This window comes from Balaenoptera acutorostrata, chromosome 3 (genome assembly GCF_949987535.1).
Source record: "Balaenoptera acutorostrata chromosome 3, mBalAcu1.1, whole genome shotgun sequence".
Classification (NCBI taxonomy): Eukaryota; Metazoa; Chordata; class Mammalia; order Artiodactyla; family Balaenopteridae; genus Balaenoptera; species Balaenoptera acutorostrata.
In genome coordinates, this window is record NC_080066.1 from 37478971 (window position 1) to 37500258 (window position 21288).

Consider the following 21288-nt stretch of genomic DNA (forward strand, 5'->3'; position numbering starts at 1 on the left):
GAGCCGGGGCTGCTCTTTGTTGTGGTGCGCAGGCTTCTCATTGCAGTGGCTTCTCTTGTTGCAGAGCATGGGCTCTAGGTATGCGGGCTTCAGTAGTTGTGGCTCAATGGCTCTAGAGCGCAGACTCAGTAGTTGTAGCGCATGGGCTCAGTTGCTCTGCAGCATGTGGGATCTTCCCAGATCAGGGCTCGAACCCGTGTCCCCTGCATTGGCAGGTGGATTCTTAACCACTGAGCCACCAGGGAAGTCCTGCTCACTTAACTCTTAATGGCTATTGTAGTGATACCTGATTGAATTCCAGATATCTTTCGTAACTTTTTTTTAATGAATTGGCCTTCTGGTGAAGCACATAGAAGCCTAGATTTTTCCTAGACTTGGACCTAATATGAGTAAGTGTGCTGCGAATAGGAGGTATATACAGCGCAGAGGACAGATCCATTACTTTTTTTGATTATTGAAAACTAATCTGGTCTTGTTTAGGATCAGGAAACTCTTTATCACTGGCAGGGTATCAAAATTCAGTAATAAACTGCCAAGTTTCAATGTAGAAATATCAGTCTCCATTATACACACAAGGAAATCACAAGTAAAATTATGTTAAAAACTGCACTTACTGTCCTCAAATATATTCTTCTTGAGCATCCAAAAATCATTCTTCATCCTGTATAACTTTGAGCAAATCTAGAATACAGTGCCATAGTAAGGATTAGGCATTTACTTGTTATGGCTCTTAGATACTTCATATTTTTTAGGGTTTTTTTTTTCCCCATAGTATTCTCTCCATGGATATACAGACAAGCATGATTATTTATTCTCATGCCAGATGGCACAAGCCTCCAACAATAAAGACAAATTCCACTTAAGCAGAAATTATGACCATAAGTCTTCAAAAGACTTGTCTTTTGAGACTTCCCTGGCAGTCCAGTGGTTTAAGACTTTGTGCTTCCACTGCTGGGGGCACAGGTTGGAACCCTGGTCGGGGAACTAAGACCCTGCATGCCACGCAGCGTAGCCAAAAAAAAAAAAAAAAAAAGTTGTCTTTTCTGACTTCAAGGAAGGAGGTGAGGTAGAGTATCCAAACACAGAAAATGTTCATGGGGATAGAATGCTTTGTCTGAAAAATATGGCTTATCGGTCAGGGTTTAGTCTGGGAAGCAGAACCACTATGAATATTTTAGAATTAAGGGATTTATTATAGGAATAAGATTTTATACAACTGTAGGAGAAGCTGGATGAGTCAGGAGTCTAAAACAGAGATGCAGAATCAGAATATCACTAACCAGTTCTTCTGTAGCACTGTTATGGGTAGATGGAAGCTTGCCATGGAATCTGGGGCTAGATTCCACATCTGGCTGATGGAGTGGAATCACACCAAAGGAGAGTAGATGAAGTCTGTGGAAGGCTGTTGCCTCTACAGCTCGTTTCTGGATGTGGAGCAGGGGAATGCGAGGACAAACTGGATTCTGCCAGGCCATTAATGTCTGTCTCTCACCATGTCTAACCACAATGACCTTCAGCATAATAGCAGCTGCTTCTCTTTCACCTTCTAGGTCTTGGGCAGATTTCTCTTTTGCCAAATCTAATTCAGAACCATACATGGAGGGGGGTTTGGGGAAGCCTAGTTCTAGCTAAGCCAATTTGGCAAAACTACTGTAGTTTTCAAAACTATTATAGTCTACCCTTTGTCAGCTCAGCATTTACACACCTCTTTTAATCATATTTCACTTTTCAAATAAAGATAAAAGCAAGATTATACTTCTGTCTAATATGCAGCTTTCCTTTGTTTCTGTAATTGGCTACATGGTTGTAGCTGTCATCTTTCTTCTTAACCATTCCACATTCCTTTTGCTCTCAGCAAGAACCTAAGTTGGTCATAGTTTCTTGCCTTACGGCGTGACCCAAACCTTGATTATTAAAGGGTAATGTCATGAGGAGTCCTGCCTGAACTGGATTGTTATAGTTTTCACTAACTTTTATTGTAAGACATGGAAGTACTAAGAAAGGCCTCAGAGGATTCTTTATATTCCTGTATATTCACTTCCCTCATTATGTAGTAACAAACCTCTGTTTTTCTCTGATGGTCAGGGTCAATCCCCTTTGCCAGTAAGTAACCACCCCGTTCCCTGCATTTTGGTTCACTGGCATGAGTATCCCAAAGTGGCAAGGGGGCAGACTCAACTTCCAGTTTAATGGAACCACTGTGTCTCCTGGTGGAAGGAAATCTCCTTTAGGAGTGAAAACTTCTTTTTTTTGGCTGCGCTGGGCAGCTTGTGGGATCTTAGTTCCCCGAACAGGGATTGAATCCGGGCCATGGCAGTGAAAGTGCCAAGTCCTAACCACTGGACCGCCAGGGAATTCCCAGGAATGAAAACTTCTAAACCAGCAGAACCCAAAACTATGAGGCTGGGAAGCTGAAATTTCACTAGCAGATTATTAGGGGTAGTAGTGGGAGGAGTCACTTCCATTCCCACCCTTTAATTCTGGACTAGTGAATCCTACTTACAGAAGAAATTGGTTGCTGATTAAGAGCATATACCACATACTGGAGGACATTAGACATTATCCCAGCCCAACAAAGTGTTGCTGCTGTCTAGCTGGTACTCTGGCTGTCCTCAAAAGGCCATTTGTATCACTCAGAAGATAGAAACAACACCAGTAATTGAACAGGGAAAAATTAAATACAAAGAATTGTAAACTGGTAAAAGACGCTCAACCACTGAAATGTGTAAAAGAGGACTCTTAAGGTGTTCAGAAATAGCGTATGCAGAAAACAGTTATTACCTTCTAGGATAAGGGAGTGAACAAAGAAAGAACTAGCAAAATACCTCCCTCCAACCCCCTTCACCCCTTCTTAACCTGAGATGTAGACCTGTTTGGAGAGGGTGTGGCTATCACAGGGACATGCAATGACATTTGCCAGAGCAGTGGGCTGGAGCTGGTCCATAGAAGTGGCCTGCTGGGAGGTTGAGAAATTTGCCAGAGTGTGTGTGGGCAGGAGCCAGTCTGTGATGGTCTCTGAGGTGAGTACTAGCAGACCTCCAGTACACAGATCCACTAGCTACTGGGTGAAATAAAAACACTCCACGGGAAGAGAAGCCCCTCCCACTCTCTGTCACCTTGCAGTGGCCCTGCATTGCCTTTATTAATAAAACCTAACATCATTGAGCCAACTGGAAAAGGTGCCCTTGTTTATAGGCTCCGCCTCGTAACACAAAGAAGGATGGATTTGGTGCTGAGAGACAATAAATTGATAATGCATACTGTTCCACTGTTCTTTCAGGCCAGCCATTTAAGATGATGGAGGACACAGTAAGACCAGTGAAATTCATGACCATGTGCCCACTGTTGTGCTTTAATTACCTATAAGTTACCTGGTCAGAAGCAGTGTTGTATGGAATACCATGATGCGGAATAAGGCGTTCTGTAAGTTCATGGATGGTGGTTTTGACAGAAATACTGAGGACAAGGAAGACAGATCCATATACAGAGTCTATTCTAGATAGAAGAAATTGCTGCCCCTTCCATGATGGAAGTGATCCAGTATCAGGAATGGTGGCATTGTTGGTCTTTGCACTTGGCAATCTAGGCACTCATCATTGGCTAGAACCAAATTGGTCTTGGTGAGTGAAAGTCCACATTGCTAACCTTCATCTTGGCTGCTACAGCCACTTTGATCATGAGTCCATTGGGTAAGACATGGATGGCTAGGGAAAGAGGCCGCTGACATCCACAAAACAGGTAATTTTATCCACTGGATTATTAAGATACTCTTCTGCTGAGGTAATTCTTTGGTGGGACACAAATATCTTCACATTCTATGTACCTACTTGGAAAGCTCCATCCACATACCTTTTCCCCAAACCTCTTATCTCTAACTTTCCAGTGATGTCTCTTCCAAGTCCCTGGCCATCCAGCCAAATTGCTGGTCACTCTTGAATCAGTGTAAATCCACACCTGTGGCCATCTCTCCTTCCAGGAAAAGCAAACAATTATTGTATCACTTGAAGTTCTGCCCATGGGAGGATTTCCCTTCATCATAATCCTTTATGGTGAACCCTGAATGGGGATGTCATGGCACAGCTGTCTACTTTCAGTTGGTGCTAGATGGTTCATGTAGAACCATCATCTAAACACCAGGCCTAAAGTCTTCTTTAGTCAGCTGGTCATAGGGAACTCCCCATGGGGCAAGAGGTGTAAGCTGAGAGAGAAGAAGCAATGTAGCATGAGTAGGAGCCATGAGTATCTGAGTCACTTGCTCATACAACTTACTTGTGTCTTCAGGACCTGCTTGAGCCCAATCTTGTATATACTGCTTACAATGGATGATGGAGTACTGCTGTGAATGCCCAGCTTTATGACTTGGTGGATCTGGCAGCATCCAGTTCATGCTGAGGAGTTCAGGTTATATGGTAACTTGGTGATCCATGGTCTAGGGTTTAGTCTCTACTAGAATTCAGCGGCTAGCTAGAAGCTGTTACAGAGGAGGAGAATAGTTCTCCAAAGGATAGCATAGCTTTGCCCCCAAATTCAAAGACCTGTGCTGTTGTTCACCCGTAGAGGACTGCCAGAGGCTCTCCATCTGTCACAGATATTTCAGTTACCATGAGATCTTCTGGGTCTTATGGCCCAAGTGATAGAATAGCTTGTATGGGAGCTTGGACCTGTTGCACAGCCCTCCTCAAAACTGGATCAAAATTGGTTTACTAGGTTAGTAGATTGGAGTAGCACACCCAAATGAGGTATATGTTGCCTCCAAAATCCAAAGAGGTCCACTAGGCTTTAAGTTTCTTAGTAGTAACAGGAACCAGATGCAGCAACTTGTTCTTCGTCTTGGAAGGGATATCTTAACATGACTGGGGCTACTGAACTCCAAGAATTTTCATGCAGATAGGAATTTCTGTGGGATTTATTTCTCACACTCTGGCCACATATGTGTTTTACCAAGGTGTCTAGGTCATGAGGTTCAACCACCCAGTCTAGTCACTGTGATATCATCAATATAGTGAACATGTTTACTCTGTGAATGCTGGGCCAATCAAGGTCCCCATGGACCTTTATGATAGAAAGCTCTAGAGCTAATTGAGCCCTCAAGTAGGCCCTGCCACCAAAAGCATACTGCTTCTAGTGGTCTTATTCCTCTTGCTACAGGAGTCCTCAGGGATAGGAAACTGTCAAAAACGCAGAATGAGCCTCTTCTAAGTTGGAATTGCTAGAAGCTGATGATTGTCTTACTAAGACAGGGAACCTAACTTTATTTTAATCATCTAGACTTATTAAGAATATGTAACTTTTAGTTTTGATTTGTTATGCAGTTATTGCTACATGTAGTAGCATTGTTAAGGACTGATATTCTGCATTACAAGCTAAATTATGGTTTAAGCCTAGAATATCACTTGTAGCAACAAATAGGAGTGGAGAGGACAGCAAGAGCCAGATCATGGAAGGCCCTGTATACTCAGAGGCTCAGAATTTATCCTATAGATAGAGAAGTTTTTGAGCAGACACCTCAATAATTTTATTTTCACTTTGCGAACAGTAATTATATATAGGTGGATGAATTAGAAGGATACAAGTCTAGAGGTAGGACTCTCAGATTGTTTCAGTAGTCTGGGTAAGAGGAGATGAGACATGAAGTAAGGCAATAGTCATAGAAATAAAGCCAATGGGATGGATGTGAGAAATGTTGGGGAGATAAAATTTAGAGGACTTGGGTGGATGGTGATACTAATCACCAAGAGAATGTGGAAGGAGGAAGAGATTTGAGGAAAAGGATTGAGTTCAGCTCTGGATGTGTTGAATTTAAGGTGTCTGTGTAACATCTAGGTGATTTTCAGTAAGTAATTGGATATACTTACCAATTGGATATAATTGGTCTGGTATGGAGAAGAGATTTGGGTGTCATCAGCATATATGTTGTAATTGAAACCATGAATAGACAAGATTGCGTGCAGAATGGAAAGAGAAAAGGGCAAAGGTTGACTCCTAGAACACTTATATTTAATGGGATGTCAGAGAAGAGGTCAGGTCAGGGTCTGAGGTCGGTGACATAGAAACCAAGGGATGAGGGAGTTAGAAGAAAGTTAATCAAGTGCCAAGTGACTCAGAAAGACAAGGTAGTTAAAATAAGTTCATGAACTCCCTCTTCCGGGTTTTTTTTTTAACTTATTGATTGATTGATTGATTGATTAATGGCTGTGTTGGGTCTTCGTTGCTGTACGCAGGCTTTCTCTAGTTGCAGTGAGCCAGGGCTACTCTTCGTTGCGGTGCACAGGCTTCTCATTGCAGTGGCTTCTCTTGTTGCAGAGCACGGGCTCTAGGCACGCGGGCTTCGGTAGTTGTGGCACGTGGGCTCAGTAGTTGTGACGCATGGGCTTAGTTGCTCCACGGCATGTGGGATCTTCCTGGACCAGGGCTCGAACCCGTGTCCCCTGCATTGGCAGGCGGATTCTTAACCACTGCGCCACCAGGGAAGTCCCCCTCTTCTTGGTTTTTAATGAATAGTTTAAATAGATAATATATTTACATTGTTCTCCCCAACCCCCACAAAAAAGTGAGAGTAACTTTTTCCTGTAGTCTCGCCAGCATTGTGTGTTTTCAGACTTTTAGATTTTCGCCATTCTAATAAATGAAAAGTAGTATCTCAGGACAGTCTTACTTTGTATTTCCCTCATTTTCAGTTTGGTTGAACATATTTTCATATGATTTTGAAGTTGTTTTTATTTCATTTTCCGTGAACTAGCAGTTCATAATCCTTTGCCTATTTTCCTTTTGGATTGTTGTTATTGATTTCTAGGAGCTCTTTATAGGAAGATTAGTCTTTTGTCGTATATATTGTAAATATTTCTCCCAGTTTGTCTTTTGATTTAGCTTATAGTATAATTTGCCATGCATAGTTGTCGGATTTTTTTGGTTATTTGCTCTTTTGTTTTGGGTAGTCAAATTTACCCATCTTTTCTTCATGGCTTCTGGATTTCAGGTCAGTTTTAAAAACCTCCTTTACTTCAAGGCCTTTCCTACTTTGTTTTCTTCTATTACTTTTGTGAATATATGCTTTAAAAAAAAACAGCTTTATTGGGGTATAAAGTATAAAATTCACCCATTTTAAGTGTGTAATTCATGTTTTTTAGTAAATTTATAGGGTTGTGCACCTATTACCACAATCCAGTTTTAGAACATTTCCATCATCCCTGAAAGATCCTTCGTGCATTTTTACAGTCAATGCCTGTTTCCGCTCACAGCCCCAGACAACCACTAATCTGCTTTGTATCTCTATGATTTGCCTTTACTAGACATTTTATTTTTTTATTTTATTTTTATCAACAATTAGCTTTTATTAAATCATTTTATATAAATGGAATCCTATAAAAATGTAGTCATTTGTAGCTGGTTGCTTGCTTGCTGGCTTTTTATTTTTGGCTGTGTTGGGTCTTCATTGCTGCACGCGGGCTTTCTCTAGGTGCGGCAAGCAGGGACTACTCTTCGTTGAGGTGTGCGGGGCTTCTCATTGCAGTGGCTTCTGTTGTTGTGGAGCACAGACTCTAGGTGTGCAGGCTTCAGTATTTGCAGCACATGGCCTCAGTAGTTACAGCACACAGGCCCTAGAGCGCACAGGCTTCAGTAGTTGCGGTGCATGGGCTCAGTAGTTGTGGCTTGCAGGTTGTAGGGCGCAGGCTCGGTAGCTGTGGGGCATGGGCTTTGTTGCTTCGCAGCATGTGGGATCTTCCCGGACCGGGGATCGAACCCGTCTCCCCTGCATTGGCAGGTGGATTCTTAACCACTGTGCCACCAGGGAAGTCCCTGATTGCTTTCATTTCCCATGATTTTTTAAAATTGTGGTAAAATACACATAAAATTTTCTATCCTAACCATTTTTTAAACTTTATTATTTATTTATTTATTTAATGGAAATGTCGTTGATCAGAATGTTGTGTTTGTTGAGGTGTATAACAAAGTGATTCAGTTATACACATATATATATATGTATCTATTCTTTTTCAGATTCTTTTCCATTATAGGTTATTATGAGATATTGAATATAGTTCCCAGTGCTATACAGTAGGTCCTTGTTGTATCTTAACCATTTTTTCCTTGTTGTATCTTAACCATTTTTTAAGCATAGAGTTCAGTAGTGTTAAGTACATTCACATTGTTGAACAACCCGTCTCTAGGACTCTTTTTATCTTGCAAAATTAGAGCTCTGTACTCATTAAAAAACTCCCCATTCTCCCCTTCCCCCAGCCCCTAGAAACTACCATTGTACTTTCTGTCTCTGTGAATTCGGCTTTTATTGATTTTTTTCTCATTATTTGTTTTCTGTTTCACAGATTTCTGCTCTAAACTTTATTTCCTTCCTTGGTTACTTTGTGTTTAGTTTGCTATATTTTCTAGTTTCTTAAAGTGGAATCTTGGGTTATTGGGTTAAGGTCTTTCTTTTCAAATATATGTATTTAAAGCTATAAATTTCTCTCCAAGCAGTACTTTAGCTACTACAGAATTTTTGACACGTTGTGTTTGTTTACACTCAGTTCAAAATAGTTTGTAATTTCCCTGTGGTTCCTCTTTGAACCATGGGTTATTTGGGAAAAAATGTTTATAAGTATGTATTTGCGGGTTTTTGAAATTTCTCTCCAGTGCTGATTTCTAATTTCATTCTATTGTAGTTGAAGAAAATAGTTTGTATGATTACAATCTTTTAAAATTGAGTCCCCTTTTAAAATTTGCCTAGAGCCTGGTCTCTGGAGAATGTTTCATGTTTGTTTGAAAAGAACGTGTATTCTGCTGTGTGGGGTGGAGTGTTCTATAGATGTTTAGTTGGCTGAGGTATTCAAGTTTTCTATATCCTTGCTGATTTTCTGTCTTATTCTATCAACTGTTAAGAAGAGGATGTTGAAGTCTCTAACTTTCTATCCTGAGATAGATCCTACTTGGTCATAAGGTGTATATTGTTTGGTCTAAACATTTACTAAAATGTTAGATACTTTTTATGTCTATATCCGTGATACCATTCTGTGGTTTTCTTGTAACATCTTTATCTGATTTGGGTATCAGTAATGTTGACCTTCATAAAGTGAGTTGGGAAGTATTCCCTCTTCTGCAGTTTTCCAGAAGAGTTGGCATAGAATTATTATGATTTTTTTTCTTTAAATGCTCGGTAGAATTCATTAGTGAGTACTTTCTGAGCCTGGAGTTTTTCTTTGTGCGAAGGTTTTTAAATCGTAAATTCAGTTTCTTTAATAGGTCTGTTCAGGTCTATCTGTTTCTTCTGCAGTGAGCTTTGGTAGCGTGTGTATTTCAAAAATTAATATATTGGTATAAAGGTATTCACAATAATTATTATCCTTTTGATATTTGTATATTAATACAAATTAATAAGTATTAGTCTAGTGATGTCACCTCTCTCATTCCTTCCTGATATCAGTAATTCATATCTTCTTTCTTTTTTTCCTGATTAGTCTGGCTAATTGATCTCAAAGAACCAACTTTTGGTTTGCTTTTCCTTACTGTTTTCCTGTCTTCAGTTTCACTTATTTCTACTCATATTTTTAGTATTTCTTTTTTGTGAGTTACTTTGGATTTCATTTGGTTTTCCTAGTGTTTTAAGGTGGAAGCTTAATTTGGGAAATCTACAAATATTTGGAAATTAAACAGTGCATTTCTAAATAACCCATGGGTCAAAGGAGAATCACAAGGGAAATTGCAAAATATTTTGAACTGAATATAAACAAAAACACAACATATAATTTGAGACATTTCTGTTTTTCTTAACATAGGCCTTTACTACTATAAAATTCCCTTTACATACTGCTTTAGGTGCATCCCACAAATTTTGAAATGTTGTATTTTTATTCTCTTTTGATTTCTTCTTTTACCGTGGGTGATTCAGAAGTGTTATTTGATTTCTAAACATTTTGGGGAATTTTTCAGGTATCTTTCTGTTACTGATTTCTATTTTCATTCCATTGTGATTGGAGAATACTCTTTGCATAATTCAAATCCCTTTCTATTTATTGAGACTTGTTTTGTGGTCTTGAATATGGCTCTCTTGGTGAATGTTCTGTGTGTACTTAAAAGGAATGTGTATCTGTTGTTGTTGGGCAGAATGTTCTGTAAATATCAGTTAGGTCAAATTGCTTGGTAGTGTTGTTCAAATCTTCTCTATGCTTATTGATTTTTTTGTCTTCCTGCTGTATCAGTTATTGAGAGGGGGTGTTGATATTTCTGACTGTAACTATAGATTTGTCTATTTCTCCTATTCTTTTCCATTATAGTTTATCGCAGGATATTGAATATAGTTCCCTGTGGTATACATTATGCTATACATAAACTTGTTGTTTATCCATTCTTTTTTTTATATATAAATTTATTTATTTATTTATTTATTTCTGGCTGTGTTGGGTCTTTGTTTCTGTGCGAGGGCTTTCTCTAGTTGCGGCGAGTGGGGGCCACTCTTCATCGCGGTGCATGGGCCTCTCACTGTCGTGGCCTCTCCTGTTGCGGAGCACAGGCTTCAGACGCGCAGGCTCAGTAGTTGTGGCTCACGGGCCCAATTGCTCCGCGGCATGTGGGATCTTCCCAGACCAGGGCTCGAACCTGTGTCCCCTGCATTGGCAGGCAGATTCTCAACCACTGCACCACCAGAGAAGCCCCTATCCATTCTTAATGTAATAGTTTGCATCTACCAACCCTAAACTCCCAATCCATCCCTCTCCCTCCCCCTCCCCCACTTGGCAACCACTAGTCTGTTCTCTGTCTATGAGTCTGTTTCTGTTTTGTACATAGGTTCATTTGTGCCATATTTTAGATTCCACATATAAGTGATATCATATGGTATTTGTCTTTCTCTTTCTGACTTACTTCATTTGGTCTGATAATCTCTAGTTGCAATAGTTTTTTATTGCTATGACTTCAGTTTCACTGAACTTTTCTTCTGTGATGTCTAATCTGCTGTTATTCCATTCTGTGTGGTTTTCAGACAAGATTGGGTGCTTTCAGGGTGGTATGCTGTGTGGTTTTCATTTCAGGCATTTTCTTTTTCATCTCCAGAGGTTTGGGTTGGGTCTTGGATATATTTTCTATCACCTGAATCTCTATTTAATGTGCTCAGTCTTTCCCCTACCTTTTATTTTTATTATTTTGCCACACCACACAACTTGTGGGATCTTAGTTCCCTGACCAGGGATTGAACCTGGGCCACGGCAGTGAAAGCGCTGAATCCTAACCACTGGACTGCCAGGGAATTCCTGTTTCAAGGCTTTTTTAAAAGGCTTTGTTAGGCAAGTCCAGAGTAGCCTTCAGTCTAAGGTTAATTTTGCACCACAACTGAACAATAACTTTTGAGTATGCTATCCAAAGCCCATGTGTTATGAACATTTCCATTCTGGCTGGTGGAAACAAATTATCCCTGCCCCATATGAGCTTTTAGAATTGTCCTGTCTGCTCCTTTTAGTTGGTTCTTTTTCCGTCCTTGGTACTTCCCTGAAATGCATGTGCTGATCATTGCTGATCATCACTCAGCTGAAGACTTGAGGAGAGACCCTCTGTAGATCTTTGTGTAGTTCTCATTTCTGTACTGCCCTACAATCTAAGTTGCCTTCACTTCCCCAAACTCCCAGTTCTTTATCCTCAAGTCAAGGAGACTTCTAGGCTCTGGCTACATTTCTGTTTTGCCCTGTGGCCTGGAAACTATCCATTCTGTAAATTGGAGCAATTGTAGGGCTCACCTTGTTTCTCCTTTCATAGTCCTATGCTACCTGGACACAGTCACATGTCCAGTGTCTGAAAACCTGTGTTTCATATACTTTGTCCAGTGTTTTAGTTATTTCAGGCAGGGAGGTAAATTTGGTCCCTGTTCCTCCAATTTGGCCTGAATAGCATATATTGGAGATTCATCTATGTTGTGTGTTTCAGTAGTTCATGTTTTCTATTCCCGAGTAGTTTTCCATTACTTGGAAATGTTGTAATTTATTTATTCACCTGTTGATGGACATTTGGGTTTTTGTCTTTTTTTCCCCCAATTTGAGGCTGTTACAAATGAAACTGCTGTACATGTGTTGTGTTTTCATTTGTCAGATTTTTAAAAGATTTAATGGATTTTTTAAAATGAAAATTATCTTATTGGTATTATGCCTGTTTAGAGAATTCAGGAACTTTTGTTATTGTTGTTAATCTTTTAAGATCCTCACTGGGACTATCAGTGACTTTATTGGACCATAATAACAGTGTCTATTCTGAATGCACTTCAATTTTTCCAACACCATCAGTTTCACTTGTACCTGCTGTCCATGTACCTGCCTCTAATGCCCTAGCTTCTATTGCTGCTTCTTCTGTGAGTTAGAAACCAGGGGAATTGTGGTTATGAATTAATGAGTCTCTTAGTTTGAGGTCGCAAGGTAAGTGGAATTTAAGACTTAGGCCAATGGCTATTTTGTAGCTCTGGGACACATTTTTGCTTCCATGGTCACTTCTGTCTTCGCTTGAGATGGCTAGAAGTCTGAGTTCTATGGAAATATTCTATATGTTAAACTTCAAGTATCTCTTACAAGAACAGGAAATATAATGGTATATTTGATAACTAAAGGATAAATGCACAGTATATAATTTCCAGATTATGGCTTGTTAAATTATAATATTGAAACTTACTATCAGCTTTATTTTGCTGAATATTCTGTTGTAGGTTTTTCTTAAATTCTTGTTATTTATTACTTACTGTGTATTTTAAGTTGTCCTGTGGATTATTCTAGTAATGGAACTTTTGGGGGAAGTCTCCACACACTACTTCCTGAAAGTGCAAAAGAAAAATAGCACACACAGATCTCCCTATACCATAGCTACCAAAAGATATTACATAGAGCTCTGACTATTTTTAATAACATTCTTTTCTAGTTACACCTTGAACACTGAGGGATATAATGTTCCAGTCACTTCTTAGAAAAAATAATGGGGCTATTCAATTCTGTGGTTATTATTCTACATATGTCACAATGTCTTATTAATAGTTAGCTTGATGTAGCCAAATGGTATGAGAAGGTTAGGTAGCTGCCACCTTATTTCTGCCAGTACCCAAAAAAGCACTTCTTTCTGTACATTGATTCTGTATATTCATTAGCATTCAGATATAGTGGCGAAGAAAGCAGGGGCTAGGGAGGCAATATATTTGTCTTTTCAGTAAAGATTTTTGTCACAAAAAAGGGGAGAAAAGAAAGAGAAAAATAGGACATTTTCAAACTTGCTCAGGGAGAATATTTGTTTTAGCAAATAGTGTGCTTCTGTCTAGGTTTTGGCTCACAGACTGACTTAGCAGTATGCAAACAGGCACCTTTTAAGGAACATTTGCCAGTTACATGTATTGAGGGACTTTTAACCTCTTTCTCTAATAAGAATGATGAGGATGATCTTGATGATTAGATGCATTTCACAACAATGATTCTATAGCAAAAAGTAGTATTACATGTCTGAAGAAAAAAAGAAGGGTAATTATAGTGACCTCCTTGCAGGGACAGAGAAAATCACGATTTTTAAGTCTTTCATTTTTCTTTTAAAGAACAGTTATTTTAGGGACTTACCTGGCAGCCCAGTGGTTAAGACTCTGCACTCCCAATGCAGGGGGCATGGGTCCCATCCCTGGTTGGGGAACTAAGATCCCACACGCTGCATAGCACGGCCCAAAAAAAAAAAAAAAGAACAGTTATTTTATTAGATATCGCACACCTGTTCTGACAATGCTACATCTGTGCCCTTCTGAAAATGGAAAGATTTTCCTCAACGAAACAGATTTGAACTGGCCAACATGTAGCTATTTTTAGTTTTATTTATTTCAGTGTGAATTTTTTATGTTTTGCTGGAGAAATATTAATATGGTTGATTATGGGATATTGCCTGCTTGGGGTGTTATGTGCTATATGGTATGTTACCTTCTCAAAATCTGGCCAATTCTGAATTACGAAGCATTTCTGACCCCCAAGGATGTTAAATAAGCAATCATGAAACTATATTTTGTAGTTTTTATGGAATCCCACAGCCCTTCCTAAAGTGATTCTAGATCAGGGCCCATAATCTATTGTCCTAACCAGTACTATAGGTGGCTTTTTTAGCATGGGAAGTTTGGAAAATAGAGCCTTTAGCTGAATTCCTGACTGCTGATCCATAGGTTGACCATAATCACTTCTTAGAAGCTAGTTTTCCTACTTTTAGCCTCTCCCACTCTACTTCCTCAACTCTGTCTTTGGAATAAAAAGACCACTTTTTGTCTTTTAAAAAGCTATCATCTTGAGGTGGAGTCAAGATGGCAGTGTGGGAAGACGTGGAGTTAGCATCTCCCTACAACTAGGGTGCCTGCCAGCTGCTGGTGGGGGACTCTGATGCCCAAGGAGACGGAAGGAACCCCAAAGTGAACCAGTAGGATGTAGGGGGACTGAGGGGGGAGGATAAGTGGAGGCCAGAGAGGATCAGCGCCCCTGAGGCTGGAGAGATCAAGAGAGGCAGGCAGAAGGGGCCCCCGGAGAGAGCAGGAGAGGAGTGGAGGGCGATTGCCCTGCCCACTCAGGCACAGGGAGCCTGCTGCACTCCCAGGCCGGTTCCCTGTTCTCCAAAGCCCACTCCAGGCCACATGGGTCCTTGAGAGCATATGAGGGAGGCCTGGGAGATCAGGAGAGGCAGGCGGGAGGGGTCCTCTGGGAGGAGCAAGAGAGGAGCAGAGGGCGATTGCCCTACCCACTCAAGCCCAGGGAGCCTGCTGGGCTCCCAGGTGAGGCCCCTGCCCTCTGAGACCAGAGGTGGGGGCACGCCTGGGACCCTTCTGTTCCTTGAGCCTGAGGCCCACCCCCCACAGCCCCCAGCGCCTTTTCCAGCCCTGTGGGTCCTGAGCATTGGCCCCACCCACCACCCAAACCTCGCCCCTGCTTAGGCCCTGCCCCCCACAGCCAAGACCTCCCCCCCCTTTTTCTTTTTCCCCTCCTCTTTTTTACTATTGTGGTATTGATGTACCTTCTGGTTGTTGATTCATCTATACTTTTATTTTTATATTCTTCCTAACATATCTATTAGGTTCCTAGTCTAATTTTATTTTTTACTTTGTTACTGTTTTTCGGTTTTTTGTTTGTTTCTTTTTTGTTTTTTTTTTCTACGCCTCAGGCGGCTTGCAGGATCTTGGTTCATGAGCCCAGGGTCCGGCTGAAGCTCCTGCAGTGGGACTCTGAGTCTGAACCACTGGACTAACAAGAGAACCTCAGACTCCAGGGAATATTCATCAGAGTGAGGTCTCACAGAGTTCCTCATCTCAGCACCAAGACCCAGCTCTACCCAATGGCCTACAAACCCCAGTGTTGGAAGCCTCAGGCCAAACAACCAGTAAGACAGGAACACAATCCCACTCACAAAAAATTAAAAAAAAAAAAAAAGAGCCGGAAAAAAATATGTCCCAGATGAAGGAGCAAGGTAAAAATCTACAGGACCAAATAAATGAAGAGGAAATAGGCAATCCACCTGAAAAAGAATTCAGAGTAATGACAGTAAAGATGATCTGGAATCTCGGAAATAGAATGGAGGCATGGACTGAGGAAATACAAGAAATGTTTAACAAAGATCTAGACAAACTAAAGGACAAACAAACTGATATGAACAACACAATAACTGAAATGAAGAATACACTAGAAGGAATCAATAACAGAATAACTGAGGCAGAAGAACGAATAAGTGAGCTGGAAGACAAAGTGGTGGAAATAACTGTGGAGGAGCAGAATAAAGAAAAAAAGAATGAAAAGAATTGAAGACAAGCTCAGAGACCTCTGGGACAACACTAAACGCACCAACATTCGAATTATAGGGGTCCCAGAAGAAGAAGAGAAAAAGAAAGGGTCTGAGAAAATATTTGAAGAGATTATTGTTGAAAACTTCCCTAACATGGGAAAGGAAATAGTCACCCAAGTCCAGGAAGCACAGAGAGTCCCATAGAGTATAAACCCTAGGATAAACACACCAAGACACATATTAATCAAACTAACAAAAATTAAATTCAAAGAAAAAATATTAAAAGCAGCAAGGGAAAAGCAACAAATAACATACAAGGGAAACCCCATAAGGTTAACAGCTGATTTTTCAGTGGAAACTCTGCAGACCAGAAGGGAGTGGCAGGAGAGGGCAGACAGCAGAAGCAAGAACTACATTCCTGCAGCCTGTGGAACAAAAACCACATTCATAAAAAGACAAGATGAAAAGGCAGAGGGCTATGTATCAGATAAAGGAACAAGATAAAACCCCAGAAAAACAACTAACTGAAGTGGAGATAGGCAACCTTCCAGAAAAAGAATTCAGAATAACGATACTGAAGATGATCCAGGACCTTGGGAAAAGAATGGAGGCAAAGATCGAGAAGATGCAAGAAATGTTTAACAAAGACATTGAATAATTAAAGAACAAATAAACAGAGATGAACAACACAATAACAAATGAAAAATACATTAGAAGGAATCAAAAGCAGAATAACTGAGGCAGAAGAGCAGATAAGTGACCTGGAGGACAGAATGGTGGGGAACAGAATGAAGAAAAAAGAATGAAAAGAAATGAAGACAGCCTAAGAGACCTCTGGGACAACATTAAATGCAACAACATTCGCGTTATAGTGGTCCCAGAAGGAGAAGAGAGAAAGAAAGGACCTGTGAAAATATTTGACGAGATTATAGTCGAAAACTTCCCTAACATGGGAAAGGAAATAGCCACCTAAGTCCAGGAAGCGCAGAGAGTCCCAGGCAGGATAAACCCAAGGAGAAACACATGAGACACATAGTAATCAAATTGGCAAAAATTAAAGACAGAGAAAAATTATTGAAAGCAGCAAGGGAAAAACGACAAATAACATACAAGGGAACTCCCATAAGGTTAACAGCTGATTTCTCAGCAGAAACTCTACAAGCCAGAAGGGAGTGGCATGATATACTTAAAGTGATGAAAGGGGACAACCTACAACCAAGATTACTCTACCCGGCAAGGATCTCATTCAGATTCGATGGAGAAATCAAAAGCTTTACAGACAAGCAAAAGTTAGCTTTTGAGAGAAATCAACACCACCAAACCAGCTCTACAACAAATGCTAAAGGAACTTCTCTAAGTGGGAAACACAAGAAAAGGACCTACAAAAACAAACCCAAAACAATTAAGAAAATGGTCATAGGAACACACATATCGATAATTACCTCAAACGTGAATGGATTAAATGCCCCAACCAAAAGACACAGACTGGCTGAATGGATACGAAAACAAGACCCATATATATGCTGTCTGCAAGTGACCCACTTCAGACCTAGGGACACATACAGACTGAAAGTGAAGGGATGGAAAAAGATATTGCATGCAAATGGAAATCAAAAGAAAGCTGGAGTAGCAATACTCATATCAGATAAAATAGACTTTAAAATAAAGACTGTTACAAGAGAAGGAGGGATACTACATAATGATCAAAGGATCAATCCAAGAAGAAGATATAACAATCATAAATGTTTATGTACCCAACATAGGAGCACCTGAATACATAAGGCAAATGCTAACAACCATGAAAGGAGAAATCGACAGTAACACAATAATAGTAGGGGACTTTAACACCCCAGTTACACCAATGGACAGATCATCCAAACAGAAAATAAATAAGGAAACACAAGCTTTAAATGACACAATAGACCAGGTAGATCTAATTGATATTTATAGAACATTCCACCCCAAAATGGCAGAATACACTTTCTTTTCAAGTGTACATGGAACATTCTCCAGGATAGATCACATCTTGGGTCACAAATCAAGCCTCAGTAAATTTAAGAAAATTGAAATAGTATCAAGCATCTTTTCTGACCACAACACTATGAGGTTGGAAATCAATTACAGGAAAAAAACTGTAAAAAACACAAATACATGGAGGCTAAACAGTGTGCTACTAAATAGCCAAGAGATCGCTGAAGAAATCAAAGAAGAAATAAAAAAATACATAGAAACAAATGACAACGAAAATACAACGACCCAAAAACTGTGGGACACAGCAAAAGGAGTTCTAAGGGAAGTTTATAGCAATACAACCTCACCTCAAGAAATAAGAAATATCTCAAATAAACCCTACACTTAAAACAACTAGGGAAAGAGAACATGGAAAACCCAAAGTCAGTAGAAGGAAAGAAATCATAAAGATCAGAGCAGAAATAAATGAAATAGAAACGAAGAAAACAATAGCAAAGATCAATAAAACTAAAAGCTGGTTCTTTGAGAAGATAAACAAAATTGATAAACCCTTAGACTCATCTAGATAAAAAGGGAGAGGACACAAATCAATAAAATTAGAAATGAAAAAGGAGAAATAACAACTGACACTACAGAAATACAAAGGATTATAAGAGACTACTACAAACAACTATATGCCAATAAAATGAACAATCACGAAGAAATGGACAAATTCTTGGAAAGGTACAACTTTCCAAGACTGAACCAGGAAGAATTAGAAAATATAAACAGACCTATCACAAGTAATGAAATAGAAACCGTAATTAAAAATCTTCCAACAAACAAAAGTCCAGGACCAGATGGCTTCACAGGCGAATTCTATCAAACATTTAGAGAAGACCTAACACTGGTACTTCTCAAACTCTTCCAAAAAGTTGCACAGGGAGAAACACTCCCAAATTCATTCTACGAAGCCACCATCACCCTGATACCAAAACCAGAAAAAGATATCACAAAAAAAGAAAATTATAGACCACTATCACTGATGAACATAGATGCAAAAATCCTGAACAAAATACTGGCAAACAGAACCCAACAGCACATTAAAAGGGTCATACACCATGATCAAGTGGGATTTATCCCAGGGATGCAAGGATTCTTCAATATATGCAAATCAATCAGTGTGATACACCACATTAATGAACTGAAGGATAAAAACCATATGATCATCTCAATAGATGCAGAAAAACCTTTTGACAAAATTCAACACCCATTTATGATAAAAACTCTCCAGAAAGTGGGCATAGAGGGAACCTACCTCAACATAATAAAGGCCATATATGACAAACCCACAGCAAGCATCATACTCAATGGTGAAAAACTGAAAGCATTTCCACTAAGATCAAGAACAATTCAAGGATGTCCACTCTCACGACTCTTAGTCAACATAGTTTTGTAAGTCTTAGCCACAGCAATCAGAGAAGAAAAAGAAATAAAAGGAATACAAACTGGAAAAGAAGAAGTAAAACTGTCTCTGTTTGCTGATGACATGACATTATACATAGAAAATCCTAAAGATGCCACCAGAAAACTCCTAGAGCTAATCAGTGAATTTGGTAAGGTTGCAGGATACAAAATTCAAGCACAGAAATCTCTTGCATTCCTATACACCGACAACGAAAAATCAGAAAGAGAAATTAAGGAAACACTCCCATTTACCATTGCAACAAAAAGAATAAAATACCTAGGGAATAAACCTGCCTAAGGAGGTGAAAGACTTGTACTTAGAAAAGTATAAGACACTGATGAAAGAAATCAAAGATGACATAAACAGATGGAGAAATAGACCATGTTCGTGGATTGGAAGAATCAATATTGTGAAAATGACCATACTACCCAAGGCAATCTACAGATTCAGTGCAATCACTATCAAACTACCAATGGCATTCTTCACAGAATTAGAACAAAAAATTTTACAATTCGTATGGAAACACAAAAGACCCCGAATAGCCAAAGCATTCTTGAGAAAGAAAAATGCAGTTGCAGGAATCAGGCTCCCCGACTTCAAACTATACCACAAAGCTACAGTAATCAAGGCAGTATGGTACTGGCACAAAAACAAATATAGATCAGTGGTACAAGACAGAATGCCCAGATAAACCCGTGCACACATGGGCACCTAATTTATGACAAAAGAGGCAAAAACATACAGTGGAGAAAAGATAGCCTCTTCAGTAAGTGGTGCTGGGAAAACTGGACAGCTGCATGTAAAAGAATGAAATTAGAACACTCCCTAACACCATACACAAAAATGAACTCCAAATGGATTAAAGACTTAAATGTAAGACCAGGCACTATAAAACTCTTAGAGGAAAACATAGGAAAAACACTCTTTGACATAAACCACAGCAAGATCTTTTTTGACCCACCTCCTAGAGTAATGGAAATAAAATCAAAAATAAACAAATGGGACTTAATTAAACTTATAAGCTTTTTCTCAGCAAAGGAAACCATAAACAAGACAAAAAAGACAACCCTCAGAATGGGAGAAAATATTTGCAAATGAAACAACAGACTAAGGATTAATCTCCAAAATACACAAACAGCTCATGGAACACAATATCAAAAAAACTGTCCTGTTAAAAAATGGGCAGAAGACCTCAGTAGACAGTTCACCAAGGAAGACATACAGATGAACAAGAGGCACATGAAAAGATGCTCAACATCACTAATTATTAGAGAAGTGCAAATCAAAACTACAGTGAGGTATCACCTCATGCCGGTCAGAATGGCCATTATCAAAAAATCTAGAAACAATAAATGATGGAAAGGGTGTGGTGAAAAGGGAACCCTCTTGCACTGTTGGTGGTGATGTAAATTGATACAACCACTATGAAAAACAGTATGGAGTTTCCTTAAAAAACTAAAAATAGAACTACCATATGACCCAGCAATCCCACTACTGGGCATATACCCTGAGAAAACCATAATTCAGAAAAAGATATGTACCACAATGTTCATTGCAGCACTATTTACAATAGCCAGGACATGGAAGCAACATAAATGTCCATTGACAGATGAATGGATAAAGATGTTGCACATATATACAATGGAATATTACTCAGCCATAAAAAGAGTTATTGAGTTATTTGTAGTTAGGTGGATGGACCTAGAGTCTGTCATATGGAGTGAAGTAAGTCAGAAATAGAAAAAGAAATACCATATGCTAACAAATATATATGGAATCTAAAAAAAAAAAAAGGGTACTGATGAACCTAGTTGCAGGGCAGGAATAAAGAGGTAGACATAGAAAATGGACTGGAGGACATGGGGTGGGAGGGTGAAGCTGGCGTGAAGTGAGAGTAGCATCGACATATATACACTACGGAATGTAAAATAGTTGGCTGGTAGGAAGCAGCATAGCACAGGGAAATCGGCTTGGTGCTTTGCGATGACCTAGAGGGGTGGGATAGGGAGGATGAGAGGGAGGCTCAAGAGGGAGGGGATATGGAGACATGTGTATGCATATGGCTGATTTACTTTGTTGTGCAACGGAAACTAACAGTATTGTGAAGCAATTATACTACAATAAAT

At 39.6% G+C, this 21288-nt stretch overlaps 1 protein-coding gene across 8 annotated transcripts in view; it reads left to right on the forward strand.

The window, feature by feature from the left end:
* SEC11A (SEC11 homolog A, signal peptidase complex subunit) overlaps positions 1 to 21288 on the forward strand; it is a 50935-nt gene that overhangs the window by 5054 nt on the left and 24593 nt on the right. The window contains exon 2 of one of the 8 annotated variants that reach the window (XM_057543738.1): positions 3281 to 3423. The exons of the other annotated variants lie outside the window; for them this stretch is intronic. The gene's annotated coding sequence lies outside the window, so the exon portion shown is untranslated. The remainder of the gene's footprint in view (positions 1 to 3280; positions 3424 to 21288) is intronic. 8 annotated transcript variants of the gene reach the window in all.